Source organism: Phyllostomus hastatus, unplaced genomic scaffold (assembly GCF_019186645.2).
Source record: "Phyllostomus hastatus isolate PE091 unplaced genomic scaffold, TTU_PhHast_1.1 phas_contig_62, whole genome shotgun sequence".
Classification (NCBI taxonomy): domain Eukaryota; kingdom Metazoa; phylum Chordata; class Mammalia; order Chiroptera; family Phyllostomidae; genus Phyllostomus; species Phyllostomus hastatus.
The window spans coordinates 3,314,768-3,332,266 of NW_025333921.1; the positions used below are offsets into that span (position 1 = coordinate 3,314,768).

General features: G+C 37.9%; 1 non-coding gene across 1 annotated transcript; it reads right to left on the reverse strand.

Annotated features, from left to right (window-relative positions):
- Positions 1-16,047: 16,047 nt before the first annotated feature.
- On the reverse strand, positions 16,048-16,211 carry LOC123825328. Its single transcript, XR_006786874.1, has one exon. It is a non-coding gene; the product is annotated as a U1 spliceosomal RNA (small nuclear RNA).
- Between the last annotated feature and the right edge of the window lie 1,288 nt (positions 16,212-17,499).

Genomic DNA, 17,499 nt, shown 5'->3' on the forward strand with positions numbered 1-17,499 from the left:
GGCTAGTAAGTGCTTAAATGCCAAAAAATGATTTCATTACTTTCCCCCAACGGAGTAGTCACTAACGTACTGAGAATGTACTATGCACTAGGCAGAGTTAACATTTTATGTGGATTATCTCATTTTATCCTAATGATAACCTAGTGACACAGATAATATATATTTTTTAATCTTCACCTGAGGATACGATGATTGATTTTAGAGAGAGAGGAAGTGGGAGGGAGAGAAAGAGAGAGGGAGAAACATCAATGTGAGGAGAAACATCAACTGGCTGCTTCTTGTACACACCCTGGTCACGTATCGAGCCTGCAGCTGAGGTATGTGCCCTGACCAGGAATTGAACACTCTTGTTCCTGGTGTACAGAATGACACTCCAACCAACTGAGCCACCTGGCCAGGGAGAGACAAATAGTATTATTATTCCCATTCTGCTGATGAGGAAGTTGAAACACCAAATGGTAAGTAACTTGCTCAAGCTCACAACAAACAGGCTGCAGGGCCAATTGTTTTCCTTTCCAAGACCTCAAGAGTATCTGTCTTTGGGGTTCAGACACTGCGCAGGTAGAATACCAACTTTCAGATAGCAGAAGTATCCATTCTCTGCGATTCTCCCAGGGCCTCTGAGATACCTTATAGCCCTCATGTGCACTTAATTGTTCTCTTATCACAGTGGTCTTCAACCAAGGGTGTGCGTGAGCATCCTGCCTGGCCCCAGTCTAGACCGAGTGAATCAGAATCTCAGAGTTAGGTGTGGGCACCTGTGCTATGTAAACTGCCCCACTCCTGCCCCAGGTATTCTGATGTCCAGGCAAGGTTTCATTTCTCCCTGTCCCCTACTATCCTACTTGCTATTGCCTTTATTCTTCTTAGTGGAGAAAAACATGCATTTTAAATGATGAAATAGTTTCATAATCAGCTTCTAGTGGATGGTGTTACTGAGAATAATCTTATGTGTTTGATTATTTTCTGAAAAGGGAAGAACAACTTATACTTATGATATTGGGAAATGATGTTTAAAAACCCCAGTTTTCTTCTGGACACTAGAAAAAACATGAGTCAGATGTCTTCAAGCTGTTTCTAGTCAAAGATTCATCTAAGGTCTGGAAACATGCAGTGAATCAATGTTACCTTTCAATTTCTCCACTGATACCACAGTTGTCTCGAGTGGATGTTTCGATATAGATTTCTTATAAGTCAGCCCTTGACTCAAGCTGGAGTTGTGTGACTTGGGCCTTAGGAATGATACAGAGAGATCTGATTGGATCACTCAGGAGAAGTAGTGAGGAGCCAGTAGGAGGAGTTTGCCAAGGCTATAGTAAACAGTCTAGGATGGGATTGACTGAGAAAACAGAATGCCTCCAGAGCACATGGAATTATGGGCAAGGAGATTTGAAATGAAAGAAGGGTTCTCAGGCAGCTGGCTCAGGGGCTCTGGCTCTCAGGCTCTCTTCCTTGAGGATGCCTGGAGCTGCCTGCCTTTCCCAATGGACCGTATTTTGAATGGGAGAGAACTCCAGGTGCAGCCTAGGATCAGCCTGGCCTGGCAGAGGGTGGCAGGGTTATGCTTTGAGTGTTCTAGAAGGAATAGGCTCTGAGGCAGAAGCCTGTCATTCTTTCAAAATTATGTAGACTTTGTGTTTTATGTTGTGTTAGTTTGTAAACTAACCCTATGGAAACAGGATAATTACAGCTAACAGGGGAATGATAGAACTCAAGTGTTAGCCTTAATTGATTAAAACTGTAACTAAGGAGCTAAAGAGTTTAGCCTTAATTGACAGGCATAAGTGACTAATTCATGTGGAAAGCTGTTATTCCAAAATTGTGTAATTTTTTATTATAGACTCCTTTCTTTTATTACCAAACCTTTGCCTTTAGAATTTTGCCTAGAGGGTGGTGGTGGGCAGCAAGGCCCTAAATTGCTATTTGGTAACAGCAACCAAAAGTGCTGGGCCACCTATACAGCCACCAGCCCTACAGGTAATGGCACCAAAGAATAACTGTCAACACAGGTGACTATGCTATTCACTCAGCTTTTATTAATGCAGGTTCAGTTCAAATCTATAATAACTCAATAACAAATAATAAATACTCAGAAACAATCAGCAATAACATCACACAAGAGAATTGGGAGATAACAAGCCCAAGTCCCAAGAGTCTAGATCAGGTCCGGCTCTGGGAGTCAGCCGGGTGTTTGACATCTTGCAAGGCAGAGTCAGAGGGATGGGACTGAGGTGGAGCTCCTTCCTCCCGAAGCTGAGCACTCAGGACATCTCAAGGTGACTTGCTCTCCAGAAGTATTGTCTGTGGTCTGGAGTCCTTTGCTTTTTGTTCCTCTTGGTTGCAAAATCATGTTGTTTTTGCACAGTGCTTACCATGTTAACAGGTTAACATGTTTACCTCAGTCTGGATAAGCACGTGTTGCTTTGTTCAGTCCCAACACACACACAGTTTTTCTTAAGCTCCAATAGGCACGTCATTTACATTTCTCTGCTGTGCATGCTCTGAGACGGTGGTGTTACCCTTCAGATAAGCACATGTCCTTTACCATGATATATGGCACACACAGGAGAAGCTGTATCATCTCTCTGAGCTCTACTGCACATGCTCCAAATATGGCTTCAGTCTTCTCCACGTATGTGTCATGTATTCCACTGCATAGACAGTTTTGCAGAGAAATGGTGAATTAACATAATGTATTCAACACATTAATTATTAAGCTTAATTCTCTTTGTTATTTAAAAATATAATTTAGCCCTTGCTGGTGTAGATCAGCAGGCTGTGAACCAAAGGGTCACTGGTTCGATTCCCAGTCAGGGCACAAGCCTGGGTTGCCGGCCAGGTCCCCAGTATGGGGCTCACAAGAAACAACCTCATAGTGATGCTTTTCTCCCTCTCTTTCTCCCTTCCTTCCCCTCTAAGAAATAAATAAATAAAATATTTAAAAAATATATTTGAAATTACTATGTTACTGAATGTGCTATATTGTAAGAGGTAAAAAAAGGATTTTTGACCTAATTAGCTTCTCTTCTTTGACATTTTCAAGGTACTTTAACTCTTGTATTCTGTAAAACTCAATGCCAAAACTAACTTTGAAAAAAATAGTTTAAAAACATCTATACCACTTTGTAGAGGGAAAATAATTATTTTCAAAAGACCTCTCTTTGCTGATGTGGAGAATAATCCGTGGCTCCCCACTGAGACTTTCCTTTCTGTCCTGGTGGACATATCTGTCAGCAAAAATGACTGCACAGCCTTCTGAACATCAGGCTTCATCCTCAGAAATTTACAGAATTTCTAAGATTTATGACACTAATGGAACCCCCTTGGCAGCAGCACGATCTATTTTGCTGATATACAGGAAGCTGACACAACCCTAATCTCCTGTTGCACATATCTGAACACTGAAAAAACCAACATCTTCATTAGCATAAAAACGACAGATGTGGAAGCCTTTAGTCCCTGAATGAACTAAGTCCTGTGACAGAATCATATATAAAAGAATTGGGCTTGATCATGTTTTAAAAATTGTTGAGATAAACACTGGCCTTTATGTGCTATATTGCTTTATCAAAGGGCATCAACAGAGAAATCCAATTGGGGATTTAAAGGGCAATCTCAATTTTATAAGATAAAGTTTGTGGCATGAAACATAACTAGTATACAGATTTAGCTTCAGGAAGGAATAATTTTTACATTTAAATAATGTAACTCTGAAATATGAGTATGTCAAAATTAAAGAACACTATGCTGAAGTCAAATTGAATTTTAACTGCAGTTTTCCCATTAACTAGCTGTGTGATCTTGGGCCAACTACTTGATCTTTTAGGGCACGGGTGGCAAACACAAGGCCTGTAGGCTGAATCTGGCCCTCCACCTTATTTTATCCTGCCCGGCACCTTGTTTATACCTGGCAGCAGCGCTGAGCTCTTGCTTAACTGTTAAGGAGTAGTTACATTTATACAGTCCTGAAATTACATTCAGCCCTTTAAAGGGAATGGTGAGGCTGATGTGGCCCCCAGTGAAAGACTTTGACACCCCTGTTTTAGGGCCTCACTTTCTCCGTTGGACTAGATAACCTCCAAAGAAAGCTCAATCATTTAATGATTTTATTAGATTTCACATAATGGAGGCTAATAAATGAGCTGGAATTGTAATTAATAAGACCTCCTTCTGCTGGAAAGGAGTGACTATGGGGCAAAACAACGGCATTTTTGCAGCACCTGGGCAAGGTCTCAATGCCATGATCTGGGCAAGGTCTCAATGCCATGGTTTCCTCTTCTGTATGTTAAAGATGATGATGCCTCACTGAGTTGATAGGGGTTTTAAATGAAATACCATACGTATTAGTTTGCCTGGGCTGCCATAACAAACATCATAAATTGTGTGACTTAAACACCAGAAATTTATTTCTCACAATTCTAGAGGCTGGAAAGTCCAAGGTCAAGCTCCAGCAGGGTTGGTTTCTGGTGAGAGCACTCTCCTGTCTTGCAGATGACTACCTTCTTCCTGTGTCCTCACAGGACAAAAAAGGAACTCAGAAGTCTCTTTCTCCTTTTATAAGGGCACCAGCTCTATCAGATCAGGGCCCCACCCTCATGCCCTCATTTAATCTTTACCACCTCTTCATTCATATGCTCTATCTCCAAACACAATCACATTGAGGGTTAAGGTTTCAACGTATGAATTTGGGGGGATACAATTGATTCCACAGCACCATCTATGAAAATTCTTTGTAAACTCCTAATTTTCTACTAACGTCTTAATAAAGATAAGTAGCATAGGTATTTTGGGCATTCCTATCCAATGTTAGTGGGACTACCCAAAGCTACGTTTTTAAAGGACTCTTTAGCAATCTTTATTAACATGTAATGTGCTCATATCTTTTGAACTAGTATTGGCACTTTAAAAATTTGTATTCCTGAAGCAGTCTTAGAATTACACAAAATATATGTATGAAATAGTGAAATATTGTTGAAAAATTGGGAAAAATAGAAGCAAATGTAATATACTATAGTATAGCATGCAATAAAATATTTTTATATATACTATGTACCAATAATAAAATATTATATACCCATTAAAAATGTAGTTAATCTATATATGCTGACATAAAAAGATGTCCAGGACTTACTCAAGGAAAAACAAGTGCAAATTGCTAAATAGCTTTTGTAGCATGATTGCTTTGTTGGTAAAACTTGTTGGAGGAATTATGCATTAAACTGTTTGCACAGCTTTCTCTGAGTGGTGTGGAATGCAAGGAGGCTTTCCCTTTCCAAGTTATACTTTTCCTGACTTTGAATTTCATTTTAAGAACATACACCACACTTGCTTTAAGAAAATAAAAGATTAAGAGACTGCAAAGTATCGCTATCTCAGACTCTAAAAATTCTTCAGTTTACATTTGAAATACTTTTAATATTTATTTTTATTGAGAAATAAACATATGTAGACAATTAAAAACAGCAGCCCCTGGCCTCGAGTCTCTCTACTCCTGGTCATCTGGGGCAGTCTTCCAGCAGTTCCCCCTGATGTCTCCTTACTATGCAATAACAGAGAGGCTGGTGTTTGATTATTCCATTTTAGGTATTATCTCCTTACTCCCATCTGTAGAAGGTTTGGACTGCTGTCTTTGCCTCTTGCCTCCCTCTCTCCCAAGATACAGGGTGGGGCAAAAGTAGATTTATAGTTGTTCATGTGGAAAATAATACAATAATTAATAAACAATACTAGAATAAACTCTGTATTTTGTGTACTCACGATTGTAAACCTACTTTTGTCTTACCCTGTGTAACCCTCATCCTGTTACTTTATGCATACAGCACAGCTTTTGGTTTAATTAATATTCAGGTTTACATTGGCTGAACTACCCAGCACATTATAATGAAACAGCATGCCTTATACAACTTTTGTATTCCTATAGTTACTAGTCACCTTATCTTTCATTTGTTTAGTTTTTTATATGCATATCATTATCTCATTCCTAAATCTTTCCTTCAGAGTTGTACAATTTCTTTCAATGTGGTCAAATACAACAAGAAATCCCTTCTATTCACAGTCATGTCATCTCTCCTGGCTCGTCATTAGGAAGCCAATAGTTACTTGGGTTTGAAGAGCTAATGTTTATGAAATAGTAACAAATCTCCCACCCCACTACATCCCTATTTTTATCTTTAATTTTTGATCCTTTTCTCTTTTTGGTCAGCTAGATCTTTCTGTTCTCATTTCCTCAGGTTAAAAAAAATGACAGCAAAAATCGGGGAAAGTCAAAGAGACGTAGAAGCCTTTGTCTAACTCTGAGTTTCAAAACTTGTTCTCTCAGGTGCTGGAAAGGGTTTATGGTAAATCAAAATATTTTTAATAAGCCTCTCAGAATAAGAGATGAATGTCTCCTACTCCACTCCTTTTGTCAGAGGGGAAATGATGAAGGAGAGGAGTGAGTCTGGGGTGACTGGGAGTGAGGACATAGCAAGGTCAGCGTTGACTGATGGCCAGTTGTCCACTCCACATCAGACCTCACACATCCAGCCCAAGCTAACAATTCCCTTGTGGATTCCTGGTGAGAACATCCCTCAACAGGGGCCAGATCCTCAGAGAACCCAGGCAGGGTGATGCCAGTGTCTGTGTAAGCATGCCTCTCACTGTCTGCAATGACACAGGACACTTGCAGACCCCAGAGGAGGCTGGGGATCTGGATTCCTAGCATTTGATGGTGTTGAATAAAACCAGCTTAACCCTCTTCATGACTTGGGTCAGTGGTAAAGCACAGTCTTATTACAGGTGCAAAGGCTTGAGTGCACATTAAGCTGGTAGGCTGGCCATTAAGATTGTTGAATCAATGAGTTAGAGAATAAAAATAATGAAGAGTTCACACAATGGCCCAGAGGAAGAATGCAAGGAGTCTAAATTCAGGCAAGTCAGTTAATTACTATATCTAATTTCTCATCTAAAATAAGGACAGCAATAGCTTTCTGCCTCCTGCCTGGTTGCTTGGCAATGGTACAAGTAAAAGTATATAGAAAATGCAAATGCATAACACTAGGCATCACTTTATATATAAATCAAATATTTGACCTACTCATTGATTTTATAATTCAACAAACACAAATAGGGTATAAATACCAAATTTGAGCAGAAGATCAAAGCATATTTTCACAAATAAGCCCATTATTAGTAAAGCAGAATGAGGAAATTATGTCATTTGCCTCTCTAAGTGACTATATCTGAGAAAGGTCACTCAAATGTTACATGTAATTGAAACACTTCTCTGCTGTTTAAGTTATATTTCAAGTGCAGCACTTCCTTGTCAGATATCATCTGTGAGCACTGACTAAGCCCTGAGAGCCCACAGCATGCTTGTCACCCACAAAACAAGTTATGAGACCTTGTCCTGTCACCTGAGAGTCTTCAGTGTGACCATGACTGAGTGCTGATTTTAGTAGTAGAGCATCTCTAAGAATGTAAAATCAAATAAGTTCATCTGCCTTATGGAATAGCAGACTACAGATTTTTAGGATTAATTGTTCTCATCAATTGTAGTTTCTTTCTTTAGCAGTGAGGAAAAAGTGGAAGAGAGAGAAATCTCTTCACAGAACAATTCTAATTAATGAATATAGAAGGAATGAGAAAATTTGAAAATCATCATTAGGCAAACATAATTGTTCCAGGCAAGGTCTGCAGATGGATGCTAAAATTAGTAGGTTGATTATTTGAGGGAAAACTGAATATTGATAAAATCTCAAAGAGAAACTGAGTGAATGGTACATGGTTATTCCTTACATTTTTATTTTTACAACTTTTAAGTATGAACTCATTTTAAAATAAAAAAATTAAAATATGCATGAAATTTATGTTACATTTTCTTACCTAAAACATTTTTTTTGGTCTCTTTTTTTTTAAATCCTTACTTGATGATATGTTGATTAATTTTAGAGAGAGGGACAACAAGAGTGAGAGAAAGAGAAAGAGTGATGTGAGAGAGGATCACTGATTGGTTGCCTCCCCAGTAAGCATCCTGACTGGGTACCATATTTTTTTAGGACTATAAGACACACTAGACCATAAGACTCGTGTAGGATTTTAAAGGAGGAAAATAGGAAAAAAATTTTTGAAGCACAAAATGTGATAAAATATTTAATGACATAAATAACAATATTTCACCAATGTAAATGTAAACTACATTTACTAGCCAGGTAAGCTACATTTGGACTACAAGACGCACCTCCATTTCCTCCCAAATTTTGGGGGAGTGTGTCTTATAGTCTGAAAAATACTGTATATGCCCTGATGGAGACTCAAACCTGTGATCTTTTGGTGTACTTGAGACACTTCAACCAACTGAGCCACCCAGCCAGGACATTTTATGATTTCTTCATTCTACTGTCACTCTTATGCTTTGTCCCATTTTAACCTCTAAAAGCATATACTCTACCTCCCTTAAATCTTTTACATATTTACTTTCAAGTGCTCCCCAACCATCCTTTAGCACCAGTAGAACTAAACATTCAATCAAGAAGCATGTCTTAAATACCTATTGTTTTCATTGAAGTACGCAAACAACTGCAAGGGAGTTAAAGGAAGTCCGTGATTCAATCTGTCCTTTGAGGAAACAATAGGCACTTTGGGAAGACAGGTATGCCACTGAGAGAATAAAATAGCAATGTGTAAAATTCTGTGAGCCATGCTTTATTTTTTGTCATTAGTAACAGGAGTTGATAGAGGTAAAGAAAACTGGCACATGTGCAAATAAGAACAAGCTAGACCTACAACATATGTAGGCCTTGAATGGTGAGTAGACATAGGGAGTCTGAATTTTTTGTGGAGAGATGAAGGGTCATGAGAAGCAGTCGTGAGGCCTGCCCACAGGGGATAGAAAGTTTGAGGTGATGAGAAAAAGAATGGGCCTTGATGGAGTTGAGCCAGATTAGAGAAGGTTGTGAAGACCGAATTAAGAATTTGAGGTCCACTAAAAAAAGAGAAGGAGACTATTTTAAAGGCTTTATTAGGGTAAAATTACTTTTCTGGCATGAATATAAACATGTAAGGTAGATCTCAAGTCAGAATCAGCTGCAATTTTGAAAATCAAATATCTAATAATGGAACTTTGAAAAACCTTTCCTGAAATGCACACCAGAATATCCTCACCTTTTCCACCCTACATCACCCCTTTTCTCCCTAAACCATTCTTGAGGTTTGCTTGTCCTTAGGAAAAAGGGAAAATTCTTAACAAGGTCTCAGGGCCCTCCAAGACTGGGTCCCTCCCCCCACACCTAGATTTCTCAGTACCTTATTTCTCTCAAGGCTTGTTTCCTTGAGGACCCTCTTCTGTTTAGACCTTTGCATACACTCTCCCCTCTGACTTATCTTTTGATGAGTCTACTTCTTTCCACCTTCAGATGTCAGCTTAACCCCACAGTTATCACCTCCAGGACAAAAGCCCCACTCCCTGCTCTGGCTAGATCTACTCATAATACCAAGTGCCTCAGTTTGTAACACTTAAACCATATTTGTACATTTACATAGAGGATTATTTAATTTAAAATTATGTGATTATTTGGCTAATCCCTTTCCCTCTTTTCAGACTACAGACTTCTGAGGGCAGAGACAGTTTTCATTTGTGTCTTCCATTGCATCTCCTGTCCCTAGCATATAGTAGGTATGCAATAAAAGTTTGTTGAGTAAATAAAATACTAAAACATTCATTCCTCCATTCCAAAGACACTATTCTGTTTCAATGATACCATCTTTTGAATCATGAGGAAAATATTCTATCAACTTTGAAATTATAGTATATATGACTCAATATTTTATAACTTTCAGAATGTGGACTCTAAAAGTGGTATTCAGATGATTACATTGAACTGAATTAGTAGAGCTTAAATGGAACTTGTTGCTCAACAGATTGATATTTATGGGCAGAGCACTTTACTCAGCACTGTGAATTATTCCAAGCAAAATAAGATATGGTTCCTGCCTGGCTTACAATCAAGTATGGGATCTGTACAAAACTACCTGTATTAGGTGGTGGATTGTGAGGGCTGTAGCTATTACAGAAACATGGAAGGGGAAGATTTATTTTGACTAAAGGAATCTGGCTAAGCTACAGTGAAAAGTAAGATTTTGACAGCCAGACTTTGGGAAGACAAAAATTGCAGGCCAAAAGAAAATACCTAAAAATACAAAGCACGAAAGCATAAAGCACTGACTAAACCAAGTGGCCCACAGGGTTAGGACTGAGGGTGAGTAGGCTGTGGCAGACTGTGATGGGGAATAGACTAAGAAAGTTTGGTTCGAACTAATAATATGTTATACTGTTTGCATTTATTGATGGGTAATGAGTAGTTACCAAGGACTGTGAACAAGGAAGTACCAAAATCAATTGTGTGGCAACTAGTGGTAATGTGAGGGGATTGATTAGAAGAGAACTCTAAAGATTAAAGAGTATGGGGAGACTGGCAACACTGAGGGAAAATAAACACACTACATGAGCCTAAGAGAAGCTAAGGAGGAGCCGACTGGGTTAGTAGCAGTGAAACCAGAGTGATGGATGAATAAGCATTCAGAAAGTGCAAAGAACCTCGTCAGCAAACATTTAATACAGGAATTAAGGAATAGAAAGCTAGAAAGTTTTGATCTCATCATTTAACTGATGATAATTTAATTAAAAGAAAAAAATAGTAGTACAATCAGGTTAGCAACGATAACCTATTCTTGTTGTTTTAAACCTTCTGGTAATACAGGTCTTACTAATATTATCCAAATTTCCTGATGATAAAGAATTACATCATTCACATTGTAACATGAACCTAGCAAAATGTACTTGTCTGTAACCTCTGTTCAGACTTACCTGCTGTTGAGCTTTTTCTGGCTTAAAATACTAGAGAATTTACTGGTATCTATTCCTTTGCATGCCCCCTTTACTTCCTCAGCTTTTTTGTTGTCTGATTTTATTTATAGCACAATGTGATTATGCTTTACTTGTGGGGAAAAGGAATAACCCTTTCATTTTGCTGGCTGTGATCCTCTTGCTTTCATTATTCTTTGAGTAATTCAACTCAATGGACACCAGTTAAGTAATTATCTGCCTGATGTCCTGGGAGTCTCTGATGATTAACTATCCCTTTCTTTAAGGAGACCATGTAGGTGCAGGTAGAACTTCAAGTCCAATTAAATATAACATAATATGGAAACTGCCAAGAGCTACCATTTAAATCTCTTCTCCATTTATTTTTTTTCTTCCTTTAACAAATACATATTTTGAGAGCCTCCAACAAGCCTTTGGCCAGGAACAGAGTTTACAGTGGTGAGCAAGCCAGACGCGAGATGTATGCTAAAGGAGCTTATTATAGTTAAAGAAACTTACACTAAAAGATAAACAGTAAACCAGTAAATACAATTAGCATGTAAATACAAGTTGAGGATATATTATGAAACATTGGCAATAATAGCAATAATAGCAATATTTTGTTAGAACTTAGTATGTTCTAAGTTCAGGCATTCTGGTGCCAGAGCTGATCACTTTATATTGCATTATGCAACAATATAAAAAATATATTTTCTTAGGGAGGAAATATAGTGTGACAAGCAAAGGCTTGTCTAAGACAATGTTTAGTCTGGGACAAGTCACAATTGAAATAAAGAACCAGGGGAGAACTTTTCTGACAGATGATGTAGGTTGTGTAAAGTTTCTAGGGGAGGAAAAAGCTTGGTATTTTGTAGGAATAAAATATAGTTTAGTTTGAGTTGGAGATAGTGAACTATGGGAGAAAAAGATTTGAATGGGATTGAAGAAGTAAACAGGAACCAGATCATGCAGCAGAAAAGAGTTTGGCATTTATTTTAAGAGAAATGAGAAAACATTAAGATTGTGTAAGTAGAACTAGTGACATTATACTATTTATATTTAAACAGGATAAATCTGGCTTCTAGATGGAAAATGGGTTAGAAAGTGCAAAAGAGGAAGTTAAAGTGACAAATCAGGATTTGAATTCAAGTTTTTTGTGACTATTCAAGTTTTTTGTCACCATATTATGCTGTCCTCTCCACCGGAGTAGATTTGCAGCCTGGCAGAAGGCATTGCCCTACCAAGCATCAGAGATCCATAAATTGTAGCCTTTCTGGTCTTCTTTCTACTTCTGTGACCCCTGTCCTGTCTCTTGTTAGGTCTCAGGGCAGGGACATAGTCAAAGATTTTCATGAGAAAAGAGGAAATGATAATAATGTCCATGACTTTTTAGCTCATATTTACTCTCTCCTCTTTTGAACACAACTTCCCATCTCTGCTACAATGGCATACCATCATGGCTTTTAAAGTACATCCTTGAAAGTGGTTTTCACTGTGCATAATTAATTGCTTGGTGGGGGTGGGGGTGATCAAAATGTAAATGAATGGGTCACACCTCCGAAGAGACCACGCTTCAGTGTATCTGAGTCTCTGAGGCGTTTTAAGTAACCACTCCAGCTAATTCTGAGGCAAGTGATCAAAAGATTCAAAGACTATATTTTGTAGATTTGTTGGTGGAAAGCTTTTAGATTTTATACCAAGTGTGGTACAATGACTCAGGCATATCTGTTTTATTAATACTATCAACATTAGAAAGCATCAATTGCAAGTAAGCCCAGACTTTAATAGCCTATATATTTTGGTAGACTTCTCTCCCTAGTGTAATATAATACAATACACAGATAATCACTTTTGTTTCTTTCTTCAGGCAAGAGAACAAAGAATGTATATAAATAATTCCCTGACTAGCCAGTCCCTATGTAGGCTAAATATATCATTCAGATTAATGTTAGAAGGTTTTTCCCAGCTAGGTAAAAACAGAATATTGTCTTCTCAATATTAATACAGGGTTACATGTAAGACCTAAATAATTATTACCCAATAACTCTTTTGGTAGTGGTTTGGTAATGTGGAAAACCCTTACAAAGAAGTAAATGATGAATATAAGTGAATCAAACTTCTTTACTACAGATCTTGCAAAAAATAATTTCTAGCCCATGTAAGTGGTCATTTAAAAGGCAATAATAGTAGCCAATAAGATGAGTTACAATTATAAATCATTCTACAATTCAACACCCTAATTATATTTGGGAATCATATTCTGAAGAACTATTTAATGTAGTAATCACCTAGCTTGCTTCTTATAGCTGTACCTTCTGTATGAATGGCTCATATTGTTACTGATTTTCCTGCCATGTAAAATATTTTTCTTGGTTAATATTATGTACAATCAAACCTTAGGACATCTAAGCCTTCTAAAATATATTGACTTTTAATCTTTTGTGTTTGTCTTAATCAGTCTGCATTTTGCATCCCCAAAATGAACGAGGTAAAGAATCTGAACACGTGCTGTGTCGGTTGGGACCAGTCTGAATTTGTGTCAGCTCCAATTAGCTTCTTGGGAAAGGAGATTTTACTTCCTTAATAGTCTTAAACACACAAAAAATATGTAATAAATGCAAGATAGCTCAGTATATACCCTTATAAAGGCAGGATTTCATTAATCATGTTAGCAGATGGTCTTAAGAGTTACTCATTTATTTTTGAGCACCTAATAAGTACCAGACACTTTTCTAGGCTCTTGAGTTATAGAAGTAAAAAAAAAAAATTATTCCTGCTCTTGGAACTTATGCTCCAGGGAGTGAACATAAAATATACAGAAAAGCAAGTATAACATGATATATAAGTGCAATGCAGAAAAATGAAGATAAGTAAAGGAATGGAGTGTGACAAAAGTGGTCAAGGACGACCTCTCTGAAGATGACAGTATGTATGCAGACCCTTGAATGAAGCAGAGTGAGCTATCCAATTATCTGGGGGCAAAGAATTCTAGGCAGAGGAAATAGCAAATGAAAAGACACTAGATAGGGACATAAATGGTATATTTGAGGAACAGAGAGGAGAATAACAAGGAGGAGATTAATAGGTGATAGGACTGGAGAAATAGCAGTAAACTGATTTTACAAGGCTCAGACAGCTTTGGTTAAGTAAGGATACTAACTAATATATGAAAAGTGTGGTCAATTGAAAATGGCCAAAAATGACTTGCTCCTCCTTCCATTGAAAGGTGGAATTTAATTTCTTTCCCTTTGGATCTGGCCTGGCCTTAGTGACTTGTTTAACCAAAGGAATGCGGCAGAAGTGGTATTCTGGGACAAGAACAGGTTATAAGAAGGCTTGCAGCTTCTGCCCAGGCACTTTGAAACCTACCAGCTTCCATAAAAGAAGTCTGATAACTCTGAGACAACAGAAGCTTGAGGAGATCCAAGCTGCTCCCACAGAGAGCCATGTAGGGAGAGAAACCTGATGTCCAGTTGATCCCAGCTGTTCCATCCATGCCATCCAGCTATAACACCAAATGCTGGTGAGGATGCAGAGAAACTGGATCACTCATATATGTTGCTGGGTATATAAAATGGTACAATCATTGTGGAAAAACAGTTAAGCAGTTTCTTGGAAAGCTAAATATACAACTATCTTATAATCCAGAAAGTGCACTCCTAAGCATTTATCCCAGGGAAATGATGACACAGGCTTATACAAAAAGCTATATACAAATGCTTATAGCAGTTTTATTCATGCTAGCCCCAAAGTGGAAACAACTCAGGTATTCTTTTTTTTTTTTAAAGATTTTATTTATTTATTTTTAGAGAGGGAAGAGAAGAAGATAGAGAGAGAGAGAGAAACACCAATGTGCGGTTGCTGGGGGTTATGGCCTGCAACCCAGGCATGTACCCTGGCTGGGAATCGAACCTGGGACACTTTGGTTCCCAGCCCGTGCTCAATCCACTGAGCTACACCAGCCAGGGCAGGTATTCTTCAATGAATGAATGGTTAAACAAACCATGGCACATGCATACCATGGGGATATTATTCAACAATAAAAATGAGCGAACTGTTGATACATGCAACACCAATATATATACTCAACATATACACCAGTTATAACCAGGGGAGCTTATGGTGTAAATCTCAGCCTGACAGCAGGAGAAGGCCACTGTCCCAGTTCAAAGAGCCAGACAGGAAGGGAGCAAATCCTCCCCACCCCTGCCTTTTGTTCTCCTCAGGCCGGCAGTGAATTAGATGATACCTACCCACATTGAGGAAGACAATCTGCTTCAGTGAATCCACCAATCCAAATTATAACCTCATCTAAGTACACTCTCACAGACACACCCAGAGATAAGGTTTAATCTGGGCGCCTGGCAAAGTCAAATTGAAGCATGAAATTAACCACCCCAGCTGTTTATTTGGACAGCTGCTGCCTACATGCTTCTCTTCTCATTGTTCTCCCCTCACCCACCTCTGGTCATTCATCTCCTTCCTATTCACTCACAAGCTGGTTCCCAAGCAATCCAAACATCACTTTCCTCATCACTGGTAAATTAATGAACATTACTTGCTTCTGGCACTCCTGTTTAGGGCTCTCAGCAGTCTCAGAAGCTCTTGTCCAACCTGGGCTTCTACCTGTGGCACTCCTGTGACCTGGGATGCTTTCTGTGGGAAGCCTCCAGCCTGGAGAGCAGAAGTTTTACCTTTTCCAAAACTCTCCCTTCTGCTGTTCAGAAATTTACTGCCTTTTCCGACAAGCCTGTGAGCCCTGTTGAAGTCCATAGTGTACGGTTTGTCTTTTCCCCACTGCTGATGATATATACTCTCGTTCCTGTGTCTGCCTTCACGGCATGTCCTGAAGCTGAGTAGCACAATTCCTCACCTTCTTTGAGTTTAAATTCCAAAGCTGTCCAACTGATAGTACCAGGAAGCTCCTGGCTGTCAGGAATACTTGTCTTTTTTTCACAACAAATACATGTTAATATCCCCTCTGAACTACTGTAGAACGCAGTAATACTACTTCTTATCATGACTTGGCAGCTCTCTTAGTCATTGGAGTGCACAATGCCATGTTTCCTCAAAGAGATGATAAGCATCTGCAGGGCAGTGACTACAGCTTAGAACTTTGGGTCTCACTGTTGGTGAGGGTTTAATATCCTTCAGATCCAATTCTTACAGGTAGATGTTTAATATTAAGTTTTGGTTTATTTTTTTGCCAGGGAAGAGTGTAAACGCAGTCCCCCACTACCACAGATTATGCAGTCGAGTTTCCCACATTTGGGGAAATCGCAGGGGTCAGCACATCCGGAGTGCAATGGATAAGCCTCGCCCTGGGAAAACCACCTTCGTGATCATGGTATCTCCCCTGTCAGGTAGGTATAATATTAAGTTTTAAAATGAGTAAATGAATAAATGTGTGAATTAATGAATATTATGAACTCAAATAAAACTCATTTCAATTTTTCAATTATAAAGAAAAAAATAAATTCTTCTTTAAATCAAGTAAAAAGATATTTTTTCTTCATATGTCAAATCAAAAAAGAGGTGAGAGAGAAGGAAAGTTTATCAAGTTGTTGCCAATATTTGATTGAAGAAAAGGCTTGCTCGTACATTTGAGACATCAGGAATATAAATCTTTAGCTAGATATGAAGCATTATACAATACAAAATGAAAATTTCAAAACCTTATGGAATATTTTACTTGCCAAAAAGAAAGTTTATTATTTACATATTATCTTATAATACATGGTTAAGTCTTCTCCCTCCAATTGATAAAGTATTTGCTATTTCAATGAGCTTCTGTGAATTTAAACACTTGATTAATTCATAGATGCACAAATATTGATGCTTAATTGATCTACATATTTTCATTACCTTCTTTTCAACTGGGTATATTTGTAACAATTGTTAATCACTAGAACAAATAAACATTGTAAGTATAGCATTTAAGAAAATCAGGGGTAATATATATTAATATTTTTAAAGTATTGTGTGTTAAAAATATCTGCAAAGATCTCAAAATATGAAAGGTAATGTCATATATATTCCATTACATATATATAGATTTATATATAATATTAATTAATATGAGAGAGAGACTTAAGGAATTGGCTCATATGATTGTGACTCCTGCCAAGTCTCAAATCCTCAGGGCAAGCTGGTAGGCCGGAAATATAAGTAAAAGTTGATGTAGCCTTGAGTCCAAAGGCCGAAACTCTGACAGCCTGGAAACAGAATTCCTTCTTCCTTAGGAAACCTCAGTCTTTGCTCTGAAGGCTTTCAACACATCATAGAGAGTAATCCGCTTTTCTTAAAGCAATTTATTGTAAATGTCAATCACACCTAAAAATAGTTTTACAGCAATATCTAGACTAGTGTTTGATTATGCAACTATTTTCCATATTCTAGCCAACCTGAAATATAAGATCAAGAATCACAATATATTTTTACTAGTCATTGATATGATCCAAAATCTTACACTCAAAATTTCCTCCCATATTAATACATTGTAAATTAGTGATTTTTTAAAAGTCAACTTCTCAGTGATAAATCAGTGACAGAAAGAAATAATTCTGTTTTACAGAAAAGGATACAATATTTCGATATTCGAATGATTTGCTTGAAGTCATTGGTAAGTTTGGAACGTAGCTTATTAATAAAGAATCCAA